Raw genomic sequence first — 25,334 nt, 5'->3', positions numbered from 1 at the left:
TTGGTGTTTATAAAACCAATTGAAGACCAAAACATAGTTCCCAAAACGAATTTTCAGATTTTCACATAGAGCTTCTGAGATTAGGACTGTTTTACGTTGTTAAGGAAACAATCTGGTTACTAACAAAACTCAAAAAACATTGTTCATTATTTGATTAGAACTATTTGATTAATTCAAGGAAATCAAATTTGTTTTCAAAAAAGGCTGAACGATTAATCTTTGAGACTAAATGAGTACCAAGTATTGCGAAGGTAATCTAGCGTACAACGGATACAACAGTTGACATAAGTCAATTGCAAAAACATAATTCCCGGAGAGATCTGAAGCCGCTGAAACGAGTTGGGTGGTCTAAAGCTTTCGTTGTCATCTTTAGGAGACCAGCCTTCACAGGTTTCTTTATATTCATTTTTTGCCTATTTATACGCAATTGGTGTTAGTCTTTCCGGATGGTCTTAAGAAAACTTGCAATTAAAACTTATTAGCCCTGATGAAGTGAGACATTCTTACTCTTTTTTGTTAAACATTATTTGTTTCTCATAAAATTGAATTTTTTTTCTTAAACTTGAACTGAAGATGTTAAATGAAAAGAGAAAATCAAATTGAGCTGCTATTCAATTTTTCTGAGAGCTACTGAGCTTAAACTGTGATGGAAAATTTAGCGCGTTTCTTGACCCATAGCATTTCTTGACCCGATCTGCAAATTGTTTGATCAAATTCAACCCGAGATCGTCCATACTCCTGAAAGTGACTTGGGATTTTATTTGGGCTAGGAAAAGGATTTTATCCATCGAAATGCTTTCAATTGCTCTTTTGTGCTACCTTTTCTACAGGCTGAAAATTCCTCCGATGAGGATCTAAATTAGTTCAAAACGACAAAGTTTTGTCTGTTTCAAATCAGTGTTTATTTTTTAAGTAAAATACTTATGATAATAAGTAAAACACTTTCCGTTATTTCTTACCCTTTCAGCTACTTCAATTAGTTTTATTACAAGCTTTGGCTAGAATGCAGGCTCCCGTGATCTGTGTCATACGACTGATTTCGTTTATAATACAAAATTTAGCTAATTGGTTTGGGAAAGTTTAATATGGCATTAGCTACTTTGCTTTTTGTTTCAACGAAACCTTTTTATTATTGAGGAAATGAATTTAGATTGATTGTCTGCTAGTTTTTTCACGGATGGTGGGATCTTGTATCTGCCTAATGTAATTGACAACGAAACTTTTTCCATTTCAATTATTCATATTATTATAGAATTTAGTGATTTTTTTCCATCGGTGAAATTTTTTTGAACTCTCAGTTGCTAACGCGAATTCGGTAAGTTTTCCCCAGACGAGGGGAACTTAATTTTTTACTAGAATGGAACAAATAATAACAAAATCTAGCCGGAACATTTGCTTGCATTGCAATCCATCATATTCTCAGTTTTATATTAGTTTGAATTTCAGCCTTTGGTATATAATTTTTCGAACTCTTCATTCATCATATAATTTTGTAGAAATTATTTTGTCCGCTTAATTGCTTTTTCCGGGTGAAATTTATGAATTGCTTGAATATTATTTGAAACTACAGGAGTTCTAAAACCATATGAGACGAATTTATGCTTCGCCAGACCAAAAACAATATTGGTTTAAAATTCTGCCGGCTATTAATATCATGTTTTTTGGGAAAAAACAAAAGTTATATCGTTGAGAGTTTCGTTTCGAGAGTTCTATTTTTAACGCATCAAATTCGGTTCGGTAACTATGCTACCAAATTTTCAAAAAAATGATCTTCAGAAGGAGTCAGTTTTTTTCTTCAGTTTCAATAGTCTACCAAAATATGAAAAGAGCAAAAATTTTATGAAGTTCAAACATTGTTCAAAATTAATCACCGATGATACCTTCCATTATTAAGGTTACAAGACAACACAAAAACAAAATCAAATAACAACAACAAACATTATTCACGTCCGAAACTTTTTTGAAATAAAAACACATAGTAACAACGTCAAAACAGCGTCAAAATATCAAAATTAAAAAATAATTTTTCCCTAAAACAAAAACCTTGGACCAGTCCTTATTTTTACTCTCCAATGAATTCAAATGATGATTATGAGAATGATTTAATTGAAACTGCCTTTCTTTTTTCTGTTTCAATAACACCTTTTTATTGTTGACGAAATGAAGCTAGATTGTTCGTTTGCTAGTTTTTTCACGGATAGTGGGATGTTGACACTGCCTAATGTAATTGACAACGAAAATTTTTCATTTTTTTTACTCATATTATTATAGAATTTAGTGATTTTGTTCTATTGGTGAAATACTTTTGAACTCTCAGTTCCTGACGCGAGTTTGGTAAGTTTTCTGAAGGAGGGGAACCTAATGTTTACTAGAATGGAACAAATAATAACAAAATCTAGCCGGAACATTTGCTTGGACTACAATCCATCATATTCTCAATTTCATATTTGTTTGAGTCTCAGCCTTTGGTATATAATTAATCGAACTCTTCATTCATCATACAATTTTGTAGAAATTATTTTGTCCGCTTAATTGCTTTTTTCGGGTGAGATTTATGAATTGGTTGAAATTTTTTTGAAGCTACAGGAGCTAAAACCATATGAGAATTTATGCTTCGCGTGACTAAAAACATTTTTGGTTTAAATTTCTGCCGGCTATTAATTTCGTGTTGCTTGGGAAAAAATAAAAGTTATATCGTTGAGAGTTTCGTTTCAAGAGTTCTATATTTAACTCATAAAATTCGGTTCAGAGTCTACGATTACAAATTTTCAAAAAAAGAGGTATCTTGAGTAGGAGTAAGTTTTTTTCTGCAGTTTTAATAGAAACTTCTCTACTATTCCCAGAATTTTATGATATAAACAAAGAACTATTCAAACAAAACTGTCAACCATATGGCATTAATTTATTTTCCAAGCAACATAAAATTTATGTTTGCAACCGAAATATCTTTTGGATGTACACATATATCGTTCAGACCGCCCACGTTCAGATGGTAATAGATTAAAAATGGAGGGCCAATAGATGCTTTCGTGCATAATTTTTTGACCCCCGCCCATCCATGATTTTAGCACAATAGTCTACCAAAATATGTTAAGAGCGAAAACTTTATAAAACTCAAACATTCATCAGAATTAATCGCCGATGATCTCTGCCATTATTAAGGTTACGAGACAGCACAAAAACAAAATCAAATAACAACAACAAACACTCCTTACATCCGAAAATTTTTTTGAAATAAAAATATCGCGTCAAGATATCTAAATTAAAAAATAATTTTTCCCTAATACAAAAACTTTGGACCAGTCCTTATTGAGACTCGCCAACGGGTAGAAAAAAGTGGAAAAGCTGCAAAGTTAAAATATAGGTTTATAGTTCTTGATATCGATTAATTTCAAATATAGAAAAACATTAGACTTCAACTGAAATGTTTAAATAATTTCATCTCTTTTGATATAGCTACATTGCCAAACACTAATTCGGCTCCAATGAATTCAAATGATGATTATGAGAATGATTTAATTGAAACTGCCTTTTTTTTCTGTTTCAATAACACCTTTTTATTGTTGACGAAATGAAGCTAGATTGTTCGTTTGCTAGTTTTTTCACAGATAGTGGGATGTTGACACTGCCTAATGTAATTGACAACGAAAATTTTTCATTTTTTTTACTCATATTATTATAGAATTTAATGATTTTGTTCTATTGGTGAAATACTTTTGAACTCTCAGTTCCTGACGCGAGTTTGGTAAGTTTTCTGAAGGAGGGGAACCTAATGTTTACTAGAATGGAACAAATAATAACAAAATCTAGCCGGAACATTTGCTTGCATTGCAATCCATCATATTCTCAGTTTTATATTAGTTTGAATTTCAGCCCTTGGTATATAATTTTTCGAACTCTTCATTCATCATATAATTTTGTAGAAATTATTTTGTCCGCTTAATTGCTTTTTCCGGGTGAAATTTATGAATTTCTTGAATATTATTTGAAACTACAGGAGTTCTAAAACCATATGAGACGAATTTATGCTTCGCCAGACCAAAAACAATATTGGTTTAAAATTCTGCCTGCTATTAATATCATGTTTTTTGGGAAAAAACAAAAGTTATATCGTTGAGAGTTTTGTTTCGAGAGTTCTATTTTTAACGCATCAAATTCGGTTCGGTAACTATGCTACCAAATTTTCAAAAAAAATGATCTTCAAAAGGAGTCAGTTTTTTTCTTCAGTTCCAATAGTCTACCAAAATATGAAAAGAGCAAAAATTTTATGAAGTTCAAACATTGTTCAAAATTATTCACCGATGATACCTGCCATTATTAAGGTTACAAGACAACACAAAAACAAAATCAAATAACAACAACAAACATTATTCACATCCGAAAATTTTTTGAATTAAGAACACATAGTAACAACGTCAAAACAGCGTCAAAATATCTAAATTAAAAAATAATTTTTTCCCTAAAACAAAAACCTTGGACCAGTCCTTATTTTTACTCGCCAACGGGTAGCAAAAAGTAGAAAAGCTGCAAAGTTATATTATAGGTTTATAGTTCTTGAAAACTATTATCTTCAAATATAGAAAGTCATTAGACATCAACTGAAATGTTTAAATAATTTCGTCTCCATTGATACCTATATTTGTCAAACACTAACTAGGCTCCAATGAATTCAAATTATGATTATGAGAATGATTTATTTGAAGTGTTTGGTTTTAGCTATTTAGCTTCTGTGGTCTTTGAAAACACCTGCTACAAAACATCCTAAATCAATCAAGTTTTAACCCTAGATGAAAGTGTGTTGCTGACATCAAAATCGAGCAGAATTTTTTGTTGCATTTCCACTTGTCCGCGACCATTCACCAAACGAAATAGAAATGAGTCTATCTCAAAATGAGCGTTAAATAACTAAAACTGAAAAGTCAGTTTATGTGGATGTAATTACACAGCACTCAGAGAAGAGATTATGGCCAGATGTTTTAATCCCTATTCTACAGTAACGTGGATCGCATGACTGATGAGTGGTATGACTGTGTCTTCCGTTTAATCAACAAATTCACGCCCACTCGAACGGGAAAAAGATGTGAACTTCCATTTTGGGTTTCAAGATCAACATCCCATAAATAAACAGCCCAAAACGTTGCAAAAATTTTTTGTGTTAACCGGAATGTTGGCACCACTTCAAATCAGCTACAGAAATCATCAGAAAGCAAGAAATAATTTTTCAAATTGAAAAAGATTAGAATAATTCAAAACATAAAAAAGGTCAAAACTGAAGTGGCGGCAAAGTTATAATATAGGTTTATAGTTCTTGAGAACTATTATTTTCAAATATAGAAAATCATTAGACATCAACTGAAATGTTTAAATAATTTCATCTCCATTGATACCTATATTTGCCAAACACTAACTCGGCTCCAATGAATTCAAATTATGATTATGAGAATGATTTATTTAAAGTGTTTGGTTTTAGCTATTTAGCTCCTGTGGTTTTTGAAAACACCTGCTACAAAACATCCTAAATCAGGTTTTAACTGTGGATGAAAGTGTGTTGCTGACATCAAAATCGAGCAAAATTTTTTGTCGCATTTCCACTTGTCCGCGACCATTCACCAAACGAAATAGAAATGAATCTATATCAATATGAGCGTTAAATAACTAAAATTGAAAAATCAGTTTATGTTGATGTAATAACAAAGCACTCAGAGAAAAGATTATGGCCAGACGTGCGTGGATCACATGACTGATGAGTGGTACGACTGTGTCTCCAGTTTAATAAAAAAATTCACGCCCACACGAAGGGAAATAAAATGAGCTTCCGTTTTGAGTTTCAAGATCAACATCCCATAAATAAACAGCCCAAAACGTTGCAAAACTTTTTCGTGTGAACCGGAATGATGGCGCCACTTCAAATCAACTACAAAAACCATCAGACAGCAAGAAATAATTTTCAAACTGAAAAAGGTTAGAATATTTCGAAACATAAAAAAAGGTCAAAACTGAAAGTTTTTACATGACAAGAGCGAAAACTGTACAAACCTCAAATATTTTTTAAAAAGTAATCACCGATGATATGTGCCATTATAAAGGTTACGAGACAACACAAAAACAAAATCAAATTACAACAACAAACATTATATACATCCGGAACTTTTTGAAAAAAAAACACATAGTAACAACGTCAGAACAGCGTCAAAAAATCCAAATTCAAAAATAGTTTTTCTTTACTACAAAAACATTGGACCAGTCCTTATTGAGACTCGCCAACGGGTAGAAAAAAGTAGAAAAGCTGCAAAGTTATAGTATACAAAGTTTAATCAAAAAGTTCATGCCCACTCGAAGGGAAACAAAATGAGCTTCCGTTTCGAGTTTCAAGATCAACATCCCATAAATAAACAGCCCAAAACGTTGCAAAAATTTTTGTGTGAACCGGAATGTTGGCGCCACTTCAAATCAGCTACAGAAACCATCAGACAGCAAGACATAACTTTTCAAATTAAAAAAGATTAGAATATTTCAAAACTTAAAAAAGGTCAAAACTGAAGTTGCGGCAAAGTTATAATATAGGTTTATAGTTCTTGAAAACTATTATTTTCAAACATAGAAAATCATTAGACATCAACTGAAATGTTTAAATAATTTCATCTCCATTGATACCTATATTTTCCAAACACTAATTCGGCTCCAATGAATTCAAATTATGATTATGAGAATGATTTATTTGAAGTGTTTGGTTTTAGCTATTTAGCTCCTGTGGTCTTTGAAAACACCTGCTACAAAACATCCTAAATCAGGTTTTAACCGTGGATGAAAGTGTGTTGCTGACATCAAAATCAAGCAAAATTTTTTGTCGCATTTCCACTTGTCCGCGACCATTCACCAAACGAAATAGAAATGAATCTATATCAATATGAGCGTTAAATAACTAAAATTGAAAAATCAGTTTATGTGGATGTAATTACAAAGCACTCAGAGAAAAGATTATGGCCAGATATTTTAATCCCGCTATTCTACAGTAACGTGGATCGCATGACTGATGAGTGGTACGACTGTGTCTTCAGTTTAATCAAAAAACTCACGCCCACTCGAAAGGGAAAAAGATGTGAACTTCCATTTTGGGTTTCAAGATCAACATCCCACCCATAAATAAACAGCCCAAAACGTTGCAAAATTTTTTTGTGTGAACCGGAATATTGGCGCCACTTCAAATCAGCTACAGAAATCATCAGACAGCAAGAAATAATTTTTCAAATTGAAAAAGATTAGAATACTTCAAAACATAAAAAAAGGTCAAAACTGAAGTGGCGGCAAAGTTATAATATAGGTTTATAGTTCATGAAAACTATTATTTTCAAATATAGAAAATCATTAGACATCAACTGAAATGTTTAAATAATTTCATCTCCATTGATACCTATATTTGCCAAACACTAACTCGGCTCCAATGAATTCAAATTATGATTATGAGAAAGATTTATTTAAAATGCTTGGTTTTAGCTATTTAGCTCCTGTGGTCTTTGAAAACACCTGCTACAAAACATCCTAAATCAGGTTTTAACCGTGGATGAAAGTGTGTTGCTGACATCAAAATTGAGCAAAATTTTTTGTCGCATTTCCACTTGTCCGCGACCATTCACCAAACGAAAGAGAAATGAATCTATCTCAATATGAGCGTTAAATAACTAAAATTGAAAAATCAGTTTATGTTGATTTAATAACAAAGCACTCAGAGATGAGATTATGGCTAGATGTTTTAATCCCGCTATTCTACAGTAACGTGGATCACATGACTGATGAGTGGTACGACTGTGTCTACAGTTTAATAAAAAAATTCACGCCCACTCCAACGGGAAAAAGATGTGAACTTCCGTTTTGGGTTTCAAGATCAACATCCCATAAATAAACAGCCAAAAACGTTGCAAAAATTTTTTGTGTGAACCGGAATGTTGGCGCCACTTCAAATCAGCTACAGAAACCATCAGACAGCAAGAAACAACTTTTCAAATTGAAAAAGATTAGATTATTTCAAAACATAAAAAAAAGGTCAAAACTGAAAATTTTTACATGACAAGAGCGAAAACTGTATAAACCTCAAATATTTTTTAAAATTATTGACCGATGATATCTGCCATTATAAAGGTTACGAGACAACACAAAAACAAAATCAAATTACAACAGCAAACATTATATACATCCGGAACTTTTTTGAAAAAAACACATAGTAACAACGTCAAAACAGCGTCAAAAAATCCAAATTCAAAAAAAGTTTTTCTTTACTACAAAAACATTGGACCAGTCCTTATTGAGACTCGCCAACGGATAGAAAAAAAGTAGAAAAGCTGCAAAGTTATAATATAGGTTTATAGTTCTTGAAAACTATTATTTCCAAATATAGAAAATCATCAGACATCAACTGAAATTATTAAATAATTTCATCTCCATTGATACCTATATTTGCCAAACACTAACTAGGCTCCAATGAATTTAAATTATGATTATGAGAATGATTTATTTGAAGTTTTTGGTTTTAGCTATTTAGCTACTGTGGTCTTTTAAAACACCTGCTACAAAACATCCTAAATCACGTTTTAACCCTGGATGAAAGTGTGTTGCTGACATCAAAATCGGGCAAAATTTTTTGTGGCATTTCCACTTGTCCGCGACCATTCACCAAACGAAATAGAAATGAATTTATCTCAATATGAGCGTTAAATAACTAAAATTGAAAAGTCAGTTTATGTGGATGTAATTACACAGCACTCAGAGAAGAGATTATGGCCAGATGTTTTAATCCCTATTCTACAGTAACGTGGATCGCATGACTGATGAGTGGTACGACTGTGTCTACAGTTTAATAAAAAAATTCACGCCCACTCCAACGGGAAAAAGATGTGAACTTCCGTTTTGGGTTTCAAGATCAACATCCCATAAATCAACAGCCCAAAACGTTGCAAAAATTTTTTGTGTGAAGCGGAATGTTGGCGCCACTTCAAATCAGCTACGGAAACCATCAGATAGCAAGAAACAACTTTTCAAATTGAAAAAGATTAGATTATTTCAAAACATAAAAAAAAGGTCAAAACTGAAAATTTTTACATGACAAGAGCGAAAACTGTATAAACCTCAAATATTTTTTAAAATTATTGACCGATGATATCTGCCATTATAAAGGTTACGAGACAACACAAAAACAAAATCAAATTACAACAGCAAACATTATATACATCCGGAACTTTTTTGAAAAAAAACACATAGTAACAACGTCAAAACAGCGTCAAAAAATCCAAATTCAAAAAAAGTTTTTCTTTACTACAAAAACATTGGACCAGTCCTTATTGAGACTCGCCAACGGATAGAAAAAAAGTAGAAAAGCTGCAAAGTTATAATATAGGTTTATAGTTCTTGAAAACTATTATTTCCAAATATAGAAAATCATCAGACATCAACTGAAATTATTAAATAATTTCATCTCCATTGATACCTATATTTGCCAAACACTAACTAGGCTCCAATGAATTTAAATTATGATTATGAGAATGATTTAATTGAAGTTTTTGGTTTTAGCTATTTAGCTACTGTGGTCTTTTAAAACACCTGCTACGAAACATCCTAAATCAAGTTTTAACCCTGGATGAAAGTGTGTTGCTGACATCAAAATCGGGCAAAATGTTTTGTGGCATTTCCACTTGTCCGCGACCATTCACCAAACGAAATAGAAATGAATTTATCTCAATATGAGCGTTAAATAACTAAAATTGAAAAGTCAGTTTATGTGGATGTAATTACACAGCACTCAGAGAAGAGATTATGGCCAGATGTTTTAATCCCTATTCTACAGTAACGTGGATCGCATGACTGATGAGTGGTACGACTGTGTCTTCAGTTTAATAGAAAGATTTACGCCCACTCGAGCGGGAAAAAGATGTGAACTTCCATATTGGGTTTCAAGATCAACATCCCATAAATAAACAGCCCAAAATGTTGCAAAAATTTTTTGTGAGAACCGGAATGTTGGCACCACTTCAAATCAGCTACAGAAATCATCAGAAAGCAAGAAATAATTTTTCAAATTGAAAAAGATTAGAATACTTCAAAACATAAAAAAGGTCAAAAATGAAGTGGCGGCAAAGTTATAATATAGGTTTATAGTTCTTGAGAACTATTATTTTCAAATATAGAAAATCATTAGACATCAACTGAAATGTTTAAATAATTTCATCTCCATTGATACCTATATTTGCCAAACACTAACTCGGCTCCAATGAATTCAAATTATGATTATGAGAATGATTTATTTAAAGTGTTTGGTTTTAGCTATTTAGCTACTGTGGTCTTTTAAAACACCTGCTACAAAACATCCTAAATCAAGTTTTAACCCTGGATGAAAGTGTGTTGCTGACATCAAAATCGGGCAAAATTTTTTGTGGCATTTCCACTTGTCCGCGACCATTCACCAAACGAAATAGAAATGAATCTATCTCAATATGAACGTTAAATAACTAAAATTGAAAAATTAGTTTATGTGGATGTAATTACAAAGCACTCAGAGAAGAGATTATAGCCAGATATTTTAATCCCGCTATTCTACAGTAACGTGGATCGCATGTCTGATGAGTGGTACGACTGTGTCTTCAGTTTAATCAAAAAATTCACGCCCACTCCAACGGGAAAAATATGTGAACTTCCGTTTTTGGTTTCAAGATCAACATCCCATAAATAAACAGTCCAAAACGTTGCAAAAATTTTTTGTGTGAACCGGAATGTTGGCGCCACTTCAAATCAGCTACAGAAACCATCAGACAGCAAGAAAAAACTTTTCAAATAGAAAAAGATTAGAATATTTCAAAACATAAAAAAAGGTCAAAACTGAAAATTTTTACATGACAGTAGAATATAGTTAAAATATAGGTTAAAATATAGTTATAGTTAAAATATAGGTAGAGTAAGTTAAAATATAGGTTTAGAGTTCTTGAAAACGATTAAATTCGAATATAGAAAAGCATTGGACATCAACTGAACTGTTAAAAAAATTTCATCTCCATTGATGCCTACATTTGCCAAACACTAATTCGACTCCAATGAATCCAAATGATGATCATGAGAATGATTTAATTGAAATGTTTGTCTTTAGCTATTTAGCTCCGGTGGTTTTTGTACACACCTGCTGCAAAATATCCTTGGTTAAGTTTTAACCCTAGATGAAAGTGTTGTTGCTGACATAAAAATTGAGCAGAACTTTTTGTCACGTTTCACTTGGCCGCGACCATTCACCAAACGCAATAGAAACGAATTTATCTCATTATGAGCGTTCAATAACTAAAATTGAAAATTCAGTTTCTGTGGAAGCAATTACAAAGCACTGAGAGAAGAGATTATGGCCAAGCCGTTTAGTCCCGCTCTTCTACAGTAACGTGGATCGAATGACTGATGGGTTGTACGACTGTGTCTTCAGTTTAATCAAAAATTTCACGCCCATTCGAAGGGAAATAAAGTGAGCTTCCGTTTTGTGTTTCAAGATCAACATCCCATAAATAAACAGTCCAAAACGTTGCAAAAATTTTTTGTGTGAACCGGAATGTTGGCGCCACTTCAAATCAGCTACAGAAACCATCAGACAGCAAGAAAAAACTTTTCAAATTGAAAAAAGATTAGAATATTTCAAAACATAAAAAAAGGTCAAAACTGAAAATTTTTACATGACAGTAGAATATAGTTAAAATATAGGTTAAAATATAGTTATAGTTAAAATATAGGTAGAGTAAGTTAAAATATAGGTTTAGAGTTCTTGAAAACGATTAAATTCGAATATAGAAAAGCATTGGACATCAACTGAACTGTTAAAAAAATTTCATCTCCATTGATGCCTACATTTGCCAAACACTAATTCGACTCCAATGAATCCAAATGATGATCATGAGAATGATTTAATTGAAATGTTTGTCTTTAGCTATTTAGCTCCGGTGGTTTTTGTACACACCTGCTGCAAAATATCCTTGGTTAAGTTTTAACCCTAGATGAAAGTGTTGTTGCTGACATAAAAATTGAGCAGAACTTTTTGTCACGTTTCACTTGGCCGCGACCATTCACCAAACGCAATAGAAACGAATTTATCTCATTATGAGCGTTCAATAACTAAAATTGAAAATTCAGTTTCTGTGGAAGCAATTACAAAGCACTGAGAGAAGAGATTATGGCCAAGCCGTTTAGTCCCGCTCTTCTACAGTAACGTGGATCGAATGACTGATGGGTTGTACGACTGTGTCTTCAGTTTAATCAAAAATTTCACGCCCATTCGAAGGGAAATAAAATGAGCTTCCGTTTTGAGTTTCAAGATCAACATCCCATAAATAAACAGCCCAAAACGTTGCAAAACTTTTTCGTGTGAACCGGAATGATGGCGCCACTTCAAATCAACTACAAAAACCATCAGACAGCAAGAAATAATTTTCAAATTGAAAAAAGATTAGAATATTTCAAAACATAAAAAAAGGTCAAAACTGAAAATTTTTACATGACAGTAGAATATAGTTAAAATATAGGTTAAAATATAGTTATAGTTAAAATATAGGTAGAGTAAGTTAAAACATAGGTTTAGAGTTCTTGAAAACGATTAAATTCGAATATAGAAAAGCATTGGACATCAACTGAACTGTTAAAAAAATTTCATCTCCATTGATGCCTACATTTGCCAAACACTAATTCGACTCCAATGAATCCAAATGATGATCATGAGAATGATTTAATTGAAATGTTTGTCTTTAGCTATTTAGCTCCGGTGGTTTTTGTACACACCTGCTGCAAAATATCCTTGGTTAAGTTTTAACCCTAGATGAAAGTGTTGTTGCTGACATAAAAATTGAGCAGAACTTTTTGTCACGTTTCACTTGGCCGCGACCATTCACCAAACGCAATAGAAACGAATTTATCTCATTATGAGCGTTCAATAACTAAAATTGAAAATTCAGTTTCTGTGGAAGCAATTACAAAGCACTGAGAGAAGAGATTATGGCCAAGCCGTTTAGTCCCGCTCTTCTACAGTAACGTGGATCGAATGACTGATGGGTTGTACGAATCTGTCTTCAGTTTAATCAAAAATTTCACGCCCATTCGAAGGGAAATAAAGTGAGCTTCCGTTTTGTGTTTCAAGATCAACATCCCATAAAATAAACAGCTCAAAACGTTGCAAAAATTTTTGTGTGTACCGGAATGTTGCTAACACTTCAACTCAGCTAGAAAAGCCATCAAACAGCAAGAATTAACTTTTGAAACTGAAAAAGATTAGATTTCATCAAAACATAAAAATAATCATAACTGAGAATTTTTACAAGTTGGAACGAATTCTTGTAAACGGAAGAGAAAATCTCAGCAACCCGAGGTTATGGCACACGGGTTTTACCTCTAAGCTATTCATGGACCCAACGAACAATAATGCATCAGACCCAAAAGTGTGGCTATTAGCACTTATATGGTGCAAAATTGGCAGTTTTTGATATTTTGTTATTTTTGATAAATTTCTGATGTTGCTTTTAATGAATCTTTTGAGTGTTCTTTATAGGCTAATTATCGTACATTAGAGGCATTTAGAGCCAAGTATTAACCATCCGTACTTAGGTCAGTAAATGTAAACATTGCAGTAATTTGACATTTACTTAACCAATCAGAAATAAGTAGAAATGATAAAATAAATGATAAATATTTGATTATTTACTTTAATCCAATTGTTTAAATAGTGAAACCGAATGGTATTTAGAAACAGTAGAAACTGTTATTTTGAGCAGTTGGTTCGCAGATTAGACTAAAAATTGAATCTTTAACAACTTAAATCTTTTTTGCCAGATCTTAAGATCTTGCGAATTCTAACTTAGTGGAGCGTTCGTTCTTATGAGAAGTTAGCAACAATACTAGCTACTGGCTGGAGCCTTAAAAACTTCATCACGAGATCGAACATAGATTATTACTAAGGATTTTTTTCAATCAACAAATCTAAAGTTAGAGTCCATTAATACGTCCGAGCGACTTATTATTTCGACGAGATTGTAAGTCAATCGAACCCTTTGATGAACCAGGCCGGAATAATACTCGAGGACCAGGTTGTGATATATCGGTTTTGCTGAGATTATTGAGCAGCCGCCACATTTGGTCCGCCGATCTGGACACACAACAACAACAACAGTGATACAAACAACGAGGAGTCTTCATTTCAATTAGGTGGACCAAAGCAAAACCAGTAACGCTGGCCAGCAAGAGTCCCATCAGACACCGGAAAATAGTTGGTTGAAGAACAAGTGGTGAACGCTAAAGAAAGAGCAATCTGACCTACTCAAATTGTTCTCCAGACCCCTCAGCAAGGTAGAAGGCTACCTGACACACAACAAAACAATGACAGCCAAAAGTGCCTAACAATTATTCTTCGAGACGTGTGACATTGCAGAACACAACAAAAAGCGGCATTGAAACCAAAGTATTTAGAAGCTTTCGACAATGACACCAAGCACCAAACGTATGTTAGAAGAAGAGAGCAAAGTTTTTAGATGGGTAGTTGACAAAGTACCATTTCTCCGAGACATCAAAGTTTTCCGCACAGAATTCGTCGGTTATTGACAGTGAAAGTTGCTTGCCCAATTGTGAATCAACTAACAAATCCGGAGAAGAAGGTGAAAACAGAAAACTCAAGCGACTCCTAAAAATGTGTGATCAGATGGTACGATTAGTAGAAAAACTAGATGAAATTTACGCAGAATCGAATTGACTGATAAAGCTTGAATATCGCATCCAAGAGTTTGTGGATTTCAGCGATATTAGGAGTCACTATCGAGACCTGATCAAGCTACACCGTCACAGCAAGGATTGTTGAAATTAAAAATCGTTAGTGCCATCCACATCGGTTGGTGATAAAGACCCAAACAAAACTCTAATTGATACAGAAAATGGAGCAATAGAGAACGCTGAAGAGAACGTTGAGGTCTCTCCCAGGCATTCCTCTACACACGAAGCAGAAAACAACCCAGTATCGCCAACGCGCGATCATCGAGAAGGCGACAGATTGATGAAATGGAGCTCGAAAACTTAAAAGCCAGGAAAAAAACAGAGAAACAAAAGCGAGAGTGACAGTTGGAGTTAGAGCAGGAGCGTGAGGAAATAGAATTTTGACGCTAGCAAGAAAAATTACGTTTACAACAACAACCACAAAAACAACAACAACTTCAACAACAACAACAACAACAACCACAGCAACACCAACAGCAACAACATGAACAGGAGTTACGCCTAATAATGCAACAACAAGAAAATGAAGGCGCCGTTGACAAGGCCGTCGTTCCAGCAGCAGGGAACGTCAGCAGATCAAGACAGAAACACGAGTCAGAGTCTCATTATTAACTCTTAAAACAGGTCTGCCGAGATCAGAAACAGGCACCCACTGAACCAAACCACTCCCCAAGTCATTTATCAACCAGTAACGAACAGTGGTGCCAATGGCTTGCCAAAAGTAAAACTGAGTCTTTAGGAGCTCCACGGGAGTGGACAGAGTGGTCAGGTCTATTGGAAGTTGTTGTTATCAAAAGCCAATCAGCAACACGGAAAAGATCCAATATCTGAAGACCAGTCTCACGGGTCAAGCGAAAGCGGCAATATAAGGAATGGGCTTCAACTCACAATCATACTATTATGCTTGGAATATACTTTGTGAGAAGTATGACAGATCAGATGTCATAGTCAACGTGCAATTCAAGAAAGTACATACTCATCCTCCAATTTGGCAGGACAATTCTACAAGCATTGTCAAATTTGCAAATGTGGTTACAAATGTGTCGAATACCTTGATTCAACTTGGATACACATCAGAACTAGAAGCAGAAGCAGGGCTATTTGCCGCAACTGAGATAACAGTGGTTGCAGTATATGATAGAACTTCAACTACTGAGAGGCAACCTGATTGTTTTCAAAGAAAGACTTGCCTTCAAAGCAGTAATTCATGAGAACATGTTAGCACAGTCAAACTCGTTTGAGAGAAATAGGATTCAAAGCCGTGATAATCTAAAGAAGAGTAACTGTGCTTCAAACGCTGAAGAGTCAAGCAAACCCAAGAACATTGAATGTCCCTTCAATGATGGACAACACATTATTTGGACGTGTGAAAAACTCAAATCAATGCAAGTTAATGATCGACGAGACCATGTCCAGAAGTTCCGGCTTTGTTTCAATTTTTCGAGACCAGGTCACATTTCGAAGGACTTTAAAAACAGGACATGTAGTGTACTCAGCTGTGGATGGCGACATAAAAGTCTTTTACAGAAAATGACACTACAAAGAATATCTCAGATGCTACAACGGTGCAGTAGCAACTAACATCACTCAAAGAGGACTCCCAGTGGTGCGAAACAGGCTGATAAACAAAAACTTAAGCCTAAATGTACTAGCAATGTGTGATTCAGGATCCTCTCCTCGAATTCATTTGTAGACAAGTCAGTGGTGTCTAAACTTCAACTTCAGGGCTGAAAAGCGTCCTTATCAGTAGCAGGGATCCATGGCTCACAAGATGTCAAGACTGATTAAGTGGCGGTAGCTGTTTCAGCGCATGAGAAGTATCGACCATTGACAAGCGACCAGTTTTATGTGCACGAGAGACTGACGTTAGGTGACCAGATTGTGGAGCTCCAAGAATTGAAAGACCGTTCACCTCATCTGAGTGTTTTGCCAAATCAGAACTACAATCTGAACGAGATTCAGGTAATTCTTGAACAGAACTGTTACGATGCTCATCACGCATTCGAATTCAAGAAATCAGAAGAAAAAGTTGCATCATGGGCAGTAAAACCAAAGATTGGCCGGGCTGTAAGTGTTCCGCCACCAGTGAAGCAGGCGGCAACCCTTGCCACAACAGCACATCAATTGCAGATGATAAAACGGCAAACCAGTTCTACGCCTCAATTTGTAATGTCACCGGACACTCGAAATAAGAACAACGAGCAATCAAAACGCGATTCAACGGTGAAGGATCCGAAGTTGAACTTCTGTGGCGAGAAGACGAAGTGAAGTTGCCAAACAACTTCTACTCTGTTTTGGGGAAGCTCAAGTCTCAAGAATAGCGCCTGCAGAAAAATTAAACTCTAATGAGTCGCTACCAAGAAACCATTGACATGGACGTCAATGCTGGATACATTCAGAAATTTAATCAAACGGAACTGAAAGAAACCAAGACAAAGTGCAATGGTATTTGCCACATCATCTTGTCATTAACCCCCATAAACCTGAAAAGGTCAGAAAAGTATGCAACGCAGCATCAAAGTATCAAGGCATAGCCCAAACGAGAAACTTCTATGTGGACCATATCTGCTGCAGAGTCTGATCGGAATTATTTTTCGCTTCCGAGAACACCAAATAGTTTTATCAGCCGACATAAAAGCGTTGTTTCTTCAAGTCGCTGTCCCAAGCGATGTCAAACGATGTCTCCAAATTCTCTGGCGGGAAGACGCACAGCAAAAAAATGGAACTTTACGAGTACACATTACACGTTTTTGGGGCAAAAAGCTGGCCGACTTGTGCAAATTTTGCTTTTCGCCAAGTGGCAAAAGATAATGCAGTCAACGATGAAAGTCTCGTCAGAGCGGTTCAGCAAAGCTTCTACATGGACGGCCTCCTCAAGTCAGTCAGAAACCCTCAAGAAGCAGTCTAAATCTACCAGAAGGTTCAAAATCTCTCTAGCAAAGTTGGATTTAACTTGACGAAATGGATAAAAAGTGACGATGAAGTCAAGTCACAGATCCCAGAGACAGACAGGTCAATGAATGTTGTAAAAAATTTCGAAGCAAAACCAAATTCAATTCCAGTCCTTGGACTAAATTGGAATGTAGGCACGGAAAATCTCATAGTCTGTCGTGGAACTGAGCAAGAAGTTCCAGCAAACATAAATCAGAGAATTGTCTTATCCTTTGTCTCTCCAGTGTTCGACCCACTTGGGATATGTTCACCCTTCACCATTAGAATGCAGTTTCTACTTAAAAGTATCCGGGCAGCAATGGAGCAAGCATGGGACAAAGAATTGTGAGCAGACCACTTGAAACTGTTCATTGATTGGTGCTCTGAGTTGAGTGAAATAAAGACGATGCCAATAAATCGACTTTATTTCCAAATGGATGTTCAAACCTCAGACTTAACATTTTCACAGGGGAAATGTGCATCGTGGAATATCTGTAAAATGATGAGACGTTAGGGCTGACCTATGTAAAAGGGAAATGTCGTGTGGCACCCATCAGACACATGACAATACCAAAGTTAGAACTCCAAGCCGCAGCCTACGGAGTTCGTCTCAGAAAGCAGATCCTCAGCAAACCTGACATCAGAACTGACAAAATCTATCATTAGACCAACTAATCAACGGAATAGCATTGGCTACAAGCAGCGGACATGAAATAGCAAGTGTTCGTTGCAAAAAGAGCAACGGAAATACTGGAAAACTCATCGATGGATCAAAAGAGACACGCCAGAGGTTTCGAAAACTTTGATGACATTGCAAGACGAGGAATGTGCATCAAAGAACTCGAGGAGTCCGTGTGGCTAAACGGGCTGGCATGACTACAACGGAGCGATGATAACTGGCCAAAGCCATGGTGCCAAGAGAACGAACTCGAACCCGAGAAAGTTATCAGTACTGTAGCCCTTGAAACTAGTTTAGACCAGCTATTTGAATGGAGACGTAGCCGTACCTTTAACCGAATTATAAACTTCATTGCCTACTGCGTGAGGTTCAAGAGGACGCTGAGGGAACCCCTAAAAGCAGGCAAAATTAATCAAGCAGAGCAAATACTGTTTCGACTTGTTCCCGAATGTTTCAAAGTCAATAGCATACAGCAGATAAATCTCTTGAAAAAATAAACATCGCCAAATTGTCAGCCTTCATAGAGAAAAATGAAACAAGTAGAGTAAAAGGTCAACTGAAGCATTCAAACTTTGATTACACTATGAAACACCCAATATTGTTAACAGCGAAACATCCAGTTTTACATCTTCTGTTGGAGAAAGCACATCGAGACAACCTACATAAAGGCACAGTGTATGTGAGAAACATTATTCAACAAGAGTTCGGTATTGTTAGATTGCGAAACGCAATAAGAAAAATCCAGTCGAGATGTATCAAATGCAGGCACATGAACGCCAGCCCAAACAACCCACCAATGGCAGACCAACTTCGAGAACGACTTGATGAACATGTGTTCCCATTCATCCATACCGGAGTCGATTATTTCGTACCCTTCGAATTAAAATTGCTGCGACGCACTGTGAAAGGATGGTGCTGCCTCTTCATTTTCGTAACAATCAAGTGGCACAGTAATGGGACACCTAGTCATGTCCAGCTGCAGTGACAAGATTCATTTCAAGACGTGGCTACCCGAACACCATCATCAGTCACAATGAAAAAAATTTCGCTGAGGCAGCCAACAATTTGAATGCCTTCATGAACGAGTTGGACAAAGCTAAGACAGAGTGACTTAGCACACAAAAAGATCGTTTGGAGAATCAATACAACTGGAGCTTCACATTTTGGTGGAATCTGGGAGACACATGTTCAGAGTTGCAAGATGGTCAAGATTGCAATCCTGGATAACCGAAGCCTTACTGACAAGTTATTGAGCACAACATTGTGTCTTGTAGAGCAGACTCTCAACGCGAGACTCCTGACAGCAAAAAGCGACGATCCAGAAGATTTGACAGTACTCACAACAAGTCACTTCCTGTTGGGACGAGAGAACGCGAGTGCAATCTGATGAACGCTTCTATGACCTGAGAAAATTATTCAAAACGACTCAAGCATATGCCGACATGATCTGGAAAAGCTGGACTCGCGAATACCTTCAACAATGGAAGAGAGATCGAAGTGTTCAAAAGAACACGTGCGAAATCTGAAAGAAGGTGAGCCTGTTTGGCTGCTAGATGACTGTGTTAAATGCTGTGAGTTCCAATGGGACAAATCCTTGAGATTTTATTTGGCAACGATGGTGTTGTGAGATCAGCGATAGTCAAAATGGCACATGAAGAGCTGAACCGGCCAGTCGTGAAGTTAGCGCCAGTATTCTGCGATGGTGTTTCCGAGATGGAAAACAGGGCCGACGTTGCTGGCGCCACTTGTAAACAGATACAAAAGCCCTCAGACAGCAAGAAATAACATTTGAAAAAAAATAGAATTTGTCAAATCTCAAAAAGGTCAAAACTGAAAATTTTTACAACTTGGAACCGAAATTTTGTACACCCCCCGATTTTTGGGAGGGAAAACTTGAGCAACCTGATGTTATGGCTCACAGTTAGGGTTCCCACTAAGATACTCATGGACTCATTGAACAATATGGTATCAGACCCACAAGTGTGGCTAATAGCACTTATATGGTGCAAAATTGGCCTTTTTTGATATTTCGTTATTTATTGTTGAATTTCCTAAGTTGTTTATTGTATGATAATATAGGTGTTCATTAAAAACCAAAAACCGTAAAATCGAAAGATTTAGAGCCCCGTAATCACCATCCGTACTTATGTCAATAAATGTAAATATTGCAGTAGTTTGACATTTGCCATGTAAACAACAACCTAAATCACTTTCTTGATTAACCAATCAGAAACAATTAGCAATGATGTTATGAACGATAAATATTTGATTATTTACTTTAACTCAATTGTTTGAATAGTGAAATCGAATTGTATTTAGAACCAGTGGAAACTCCTATACAGTGAAGTTGGCTTCAAGATTGACTAAAATTTGATTCTTTAACAACTTTAGTCTTTTTGCTAAGTTTTGGTAGATCTTAAGGTGCTGGGATCTCTAAGTTGATTGAGTTCTCCTATAAGAAGTTAGCAGCAAAACTAGCTAACGGCAAAAGACTTGCAAGCTGCAGAACGAGATGGAACGTAGATTATCAGTGAGGATTTTCTTAACTTCAATCAACAAAATTGAAGGTACAGTCCCTTAAAACATCCGAGCGATTATGTATTTCGACGAGATTGTTCGTCATTTGAACCCTGTGAAGAACCAGGCAGGCGTAAAACCCAAAACCTGGCTGTGATAAATTGTTTCCGCTGAAATTTATGAGCAGCCGCAACATGGACCACTTAATGGCGTCAGAAGCGAAGTTTGAAAAGATGCAGCAAAATATTTTGCATAGTCATTTGAAGAAGACCAGCAATTATACCAGTCAACATTTTTCCAAACAGGAAACACATAATTGATGTATCGTTGTTTTAAAAACTTTGAAAAAGATCATACGCTGGCACCAAAAATGAGATGACGATCTACTGAGGCGTCATCACACAAAGAAAAAGCAAAGCTCAAAAATACTTCACGGTTCCTTTTTTAGTCTTCAAAATATAAGGCAATTGACTTTCCATCGTGTCTAAATAGTTTTAATGTTTGGGAGGATAAAATGTTTTAAGAACTTTGCAAAGTTGTTGCAAAAGAAAATTTGCGGTCAGGATAATCTACCAGCTGCATTTACTTAAAATGAAATTCTGAGTTAGCTACCTCCATTAATAAATTATTCAGAAATATTTGGCGTCTTTTAGTTCTTCCTAAGAATTGAAAATAGGAGCCGTTAGTCCAATATTTAAGAAGAAAGGATCAAAAGCTGATGTGCATAACTGATTGCCGGTGATATGTATCATATCATCGAAAAAGCTGGAAGAAGATATTTATTTTAATCTATCGTCACTCTTCAAAAATCATATTAACAAAGCTCAAATTAAATTCAGAGAACAGAGTTCCGTTATCCTACAACTAGTGTTTTATCTCTGTGATTTTTCTCAAGCTATTAAAAACAACTTTGGAGGTCTCTGTTTTCTTTTTTGACTTTTCTGATGCTTTCGAAAGGATAGACAACGGTTTGCTCCTCTTCAAGCAATCAAAAATAGGGATAGGTGCACAACTCTTGAATCTCATTGAAAGTTCCCAAACGAAAAAAAAGTTCGTTTTCGACCAAGATTATTATTATTATTATTATTATTATTATTATTATTATTATTATTATTATTATTATTATTATTCAGAGCCATCAGCTGTTAATTTGGGAGTCCCGCAGGGCTCCATATTGGGTCCCCTGCTAAAATAATAATAATAATAATAATAATAATAATAATAATAATAATAATAATAACAATAATAATAATAAAAATAATAATAATAATAATAATAATAATAATAATAATAATAATAATAATAATAATAATAATAATAATAATTATAATATTAATAATAATAATAATAACAATAATAATAATAATAAAAATAATAATAATAATAATAATAATAATAATAATAATAATACTAATTTCAATAATAATAATAATAATAATAATAATAATAATAATAATAATAATAATAATAATAATAATAATAATAATAATAATAATAATAATAACAATAATAATAATAATAATTATAATAATAATAATAATAATAACAATAATAATAATAATAATGATAATAATAATAATAATAAAAAATAATAATAATAATAAAAAAATATATTAATAATAATAATAATATTAATGATAATGAAATCAAAATTTTTGATTTATTATTATTATGAAATTCAAAAACAAAATTTTTAATTAGCTTCAAAAAAGGAAAATTAAAAAAAATTCAGCTGCCATCTATACTGAAAAATAAAATTCTGCAATACTCAAAATTGCGATCCTTCTTAAGCATAGAAAACTGTTTTTTACTAAAAATTAATGCTTCATTTTATATAGAAACAAAACAAACACTGTTTAATAAAAATATTGAAAACTGTGAAATTTATTGATTGAAAAATTTATTTGATGCGTGATCTGCAATACTTTAAACCTCAATAATTACCAGGTTCACCAAAAAAGGTCACCACTGAAGAATTCATTATTGAAAAGGAGCTTTACCACAAAATTCACGAATGTCGAGTTCGCAACATTCGAGGAAACTTTCGCAATTTGGTACCTGTATTTTGACATTAGTTGTAACCCCTCAAGGAATAAGGTTGAGGAAAACGTAGAAAATTTCTGGAAATAACTTTCAACATTTGACCCAATTCTGGATGTTCAGAAGCTCCGCTCGATTTAGAAATGAGCTTCCATCTTAGGATGAGCTTTCGTCAGCGTTCCGCGAGTTTTTTTCTTAGAACGCATAGACTGAGTTAACAGAAGGAGTTTCACAGACGCAATCATATTTATCAGTTTTTTGTTGAGATTTGAGTATGTAGACAAAACTATTGATGGGCAAAGCTATATCTGCTCTGCTCAAGTAGATGACTATTCGAAACCTGCACTTTTAAGTTGCAGTTTATGAGGCGCACAGAGCGCACAGAGTTTATCAAAAAGCAGCAAGGATTTGGAAACCAAATATTTTGTGATTGGATATTACACCAGTACTTCAATGGTTGAAAACGCCCACGATATGTAATCAAATTGTTCTTGCCAACAAACTGGCAAAGACTCTCGACAAAACTGACAAACACGCAATCACTCCAGCCAATTCCAGATGATCATGATCTAATTTTCATTAGCTCAAACTGTTGATCTTTCGTAAGCATAGAAAACTGTTTTCACTTTGAAATATCGCCTCATTCAAGAAGAAAATGCAATAACTTCTTTAATTAAAAAAATCAATCAATAACTGTGCGAAATTAACACTTGAAATTTTCTGAGGCGCAATCTGCAAAACTTTCAACCTCAAAAACTACTAGTTATAGCGCTTAAGGCCACAACTGAAGAATATAATATTGAAAAGAAGCTTTTCGGAAATTTTCCGAATTTCAGTTTCACAATATGGAGGAAACTTTGGCAATTTGTTGCTTGAATTTTTGATCACCTTGGTGTTATACCCCTGAAAGAATCAGTTTGAGGAAGACATTCAGAGGGGTTTGGAATCAGGGTCGAAAATCTGGACCCAACTCTAGATGTTAAGAAGCTCTGCTCGATTAAAATGAGCATGCATCTGAGGATGAGCTTCCGTCACCATTCCAAGAGTTTTTTACTTAGGAAGGCAGAAATTCAGCTAACAATACTTCATAGTTTCGCAGACGCCTCAGAGTTCGTAAGTGTTGCAGTTACTTTACTACGATTTGAGTATGAGGACAAAACTATTGATGCAGTGTTCGTGAAGCCCAGAGCTAGGTTTGCTCTGGTCAAGTAGATGATCATTCCAAACCTGCAGTTTCGGTTTGCAGTGATTGGGGCGAACTGAGGCTTGCTTGTTAATCGAAAAACAGCTTGATTTGGAAATGAAAACTGTTAGGGTTCGATAGTACAACATTACTCCATAAGATGAAAACATGCTAAATACGTTATCAAATTTGTTTTGCCAACAGACTGGTGAAAATTCTTGACGAAACTGCCCAACACGCAATCATTCTAGCATTCCAAATAATTCCAGATGACAATACTCCAAGTTTCAGCTGCTGTTCGGAAAATTTCATTTCGTCAATGGTCGCTCAGCAGTTGAGCAAACGGTTTGCCTCCTTTTTCAGAACCACTCGATTTTGAAAATTCAAGTTTGTCGTAAAAAATGAAGGTTGTCAGTGCAGATGTCTGATCAACTTACTGAGCTTTTGTCTGCTGCAACAGGACAAAACTTCATGTGCCTTTTCTCCGTCTCTCATTGCGGCAGAAAATGCCCAAACTTCGTACTTCTGTTCAAAAGCTCAGCGTTAAGAGCAGTTCTTTTTGAGCTAGCAGAAATTCTGTTTACTATCTCATCAAGGATTTGCATATGCAGATTCATTAATTGCCGTGACAAGCAAAATTTCCGGACAACCGTGTGTTTTAGTTGTTGAATCTCAACGCGTATCAAAACAAAGTTTGTGTCACATTTCCATTTCATTCAAAATAAAATTGAAAGAAAATTCGATGCTGCTCTTGAAACATTTTTTGGTGGTAATTGGAAAGTTCAATTAGAGGAGTTTCCAAATTCTCTCCATAAAAAGTCATTTGACTAAGAACATGAAACAAGCCATCCATTCTCAAGTTTTACATGCAAAATAAAAGTGAATATGAACCTCCACCTCTCACAAACACTTCCTTCGACTGACAGTAATGATGCGATCTTACCTATTGTCCCAAATATTCTCATTTAGGCTGAACTTCTGCCAATTTTTTACCTCGTGTTTTTCAGTATATTTATTAAACCTCGAAGTCTCGAAGAGATTCAGAAAACTTGGTTCAACATTTTTGATAACTGATGTCTTCGGGAATATCTCCCAAATCAACAAAAGCTTTGTAAGTGGACAAAAATTTATCTCAATAAAAAAGTAAAGGTTCTTAGTTGGGTTTAGATGTACTTTAAGCCTCGAATAATTTAATCAATGGCCTGATTCAGACCAAACTGC

General features: G+C 34.8%; 1 protein-coding gene across 1 annotated transcript in view; it reads left to right on the top strand.

The window, feature by feature from the left end:
- Positions 1-1,274: 1,274 nt before the first annotated feature.
- The window catches only part of LOC142335430 (uncharacterized), a 59,787-nt gene continuing 35,727 nt past the window's right edge, over positions 1,275-25,334 (top strand). The window contains exon 1 of the mRNA XM_075383911.1: positions 1,275-1,315. The gene's annotated coding sequence lies outside the window, so the exon portion shown is untranslated. The remainder of the gene's footprint in view (positions 1,316-25,334) is intronic.

The sequence above is a fragment of the Convolutriloba macropyga genome, chromosome 2 (assembly GCF_964194025.1).
Source record: "Convolutriloba macropyga chromosome 2, txConMacr16.3, whole genome shotgun sequence".
Taxonomy (NCBI): Eukaryota; Metazoa; Xenacoelomorpha; order Acoela; family Convolutidae; genus Convolutriloba; species Convolutriloba macropyga.
This window is presented reverse-complemented; position numbering and strand designations above follow the sequence as displayed.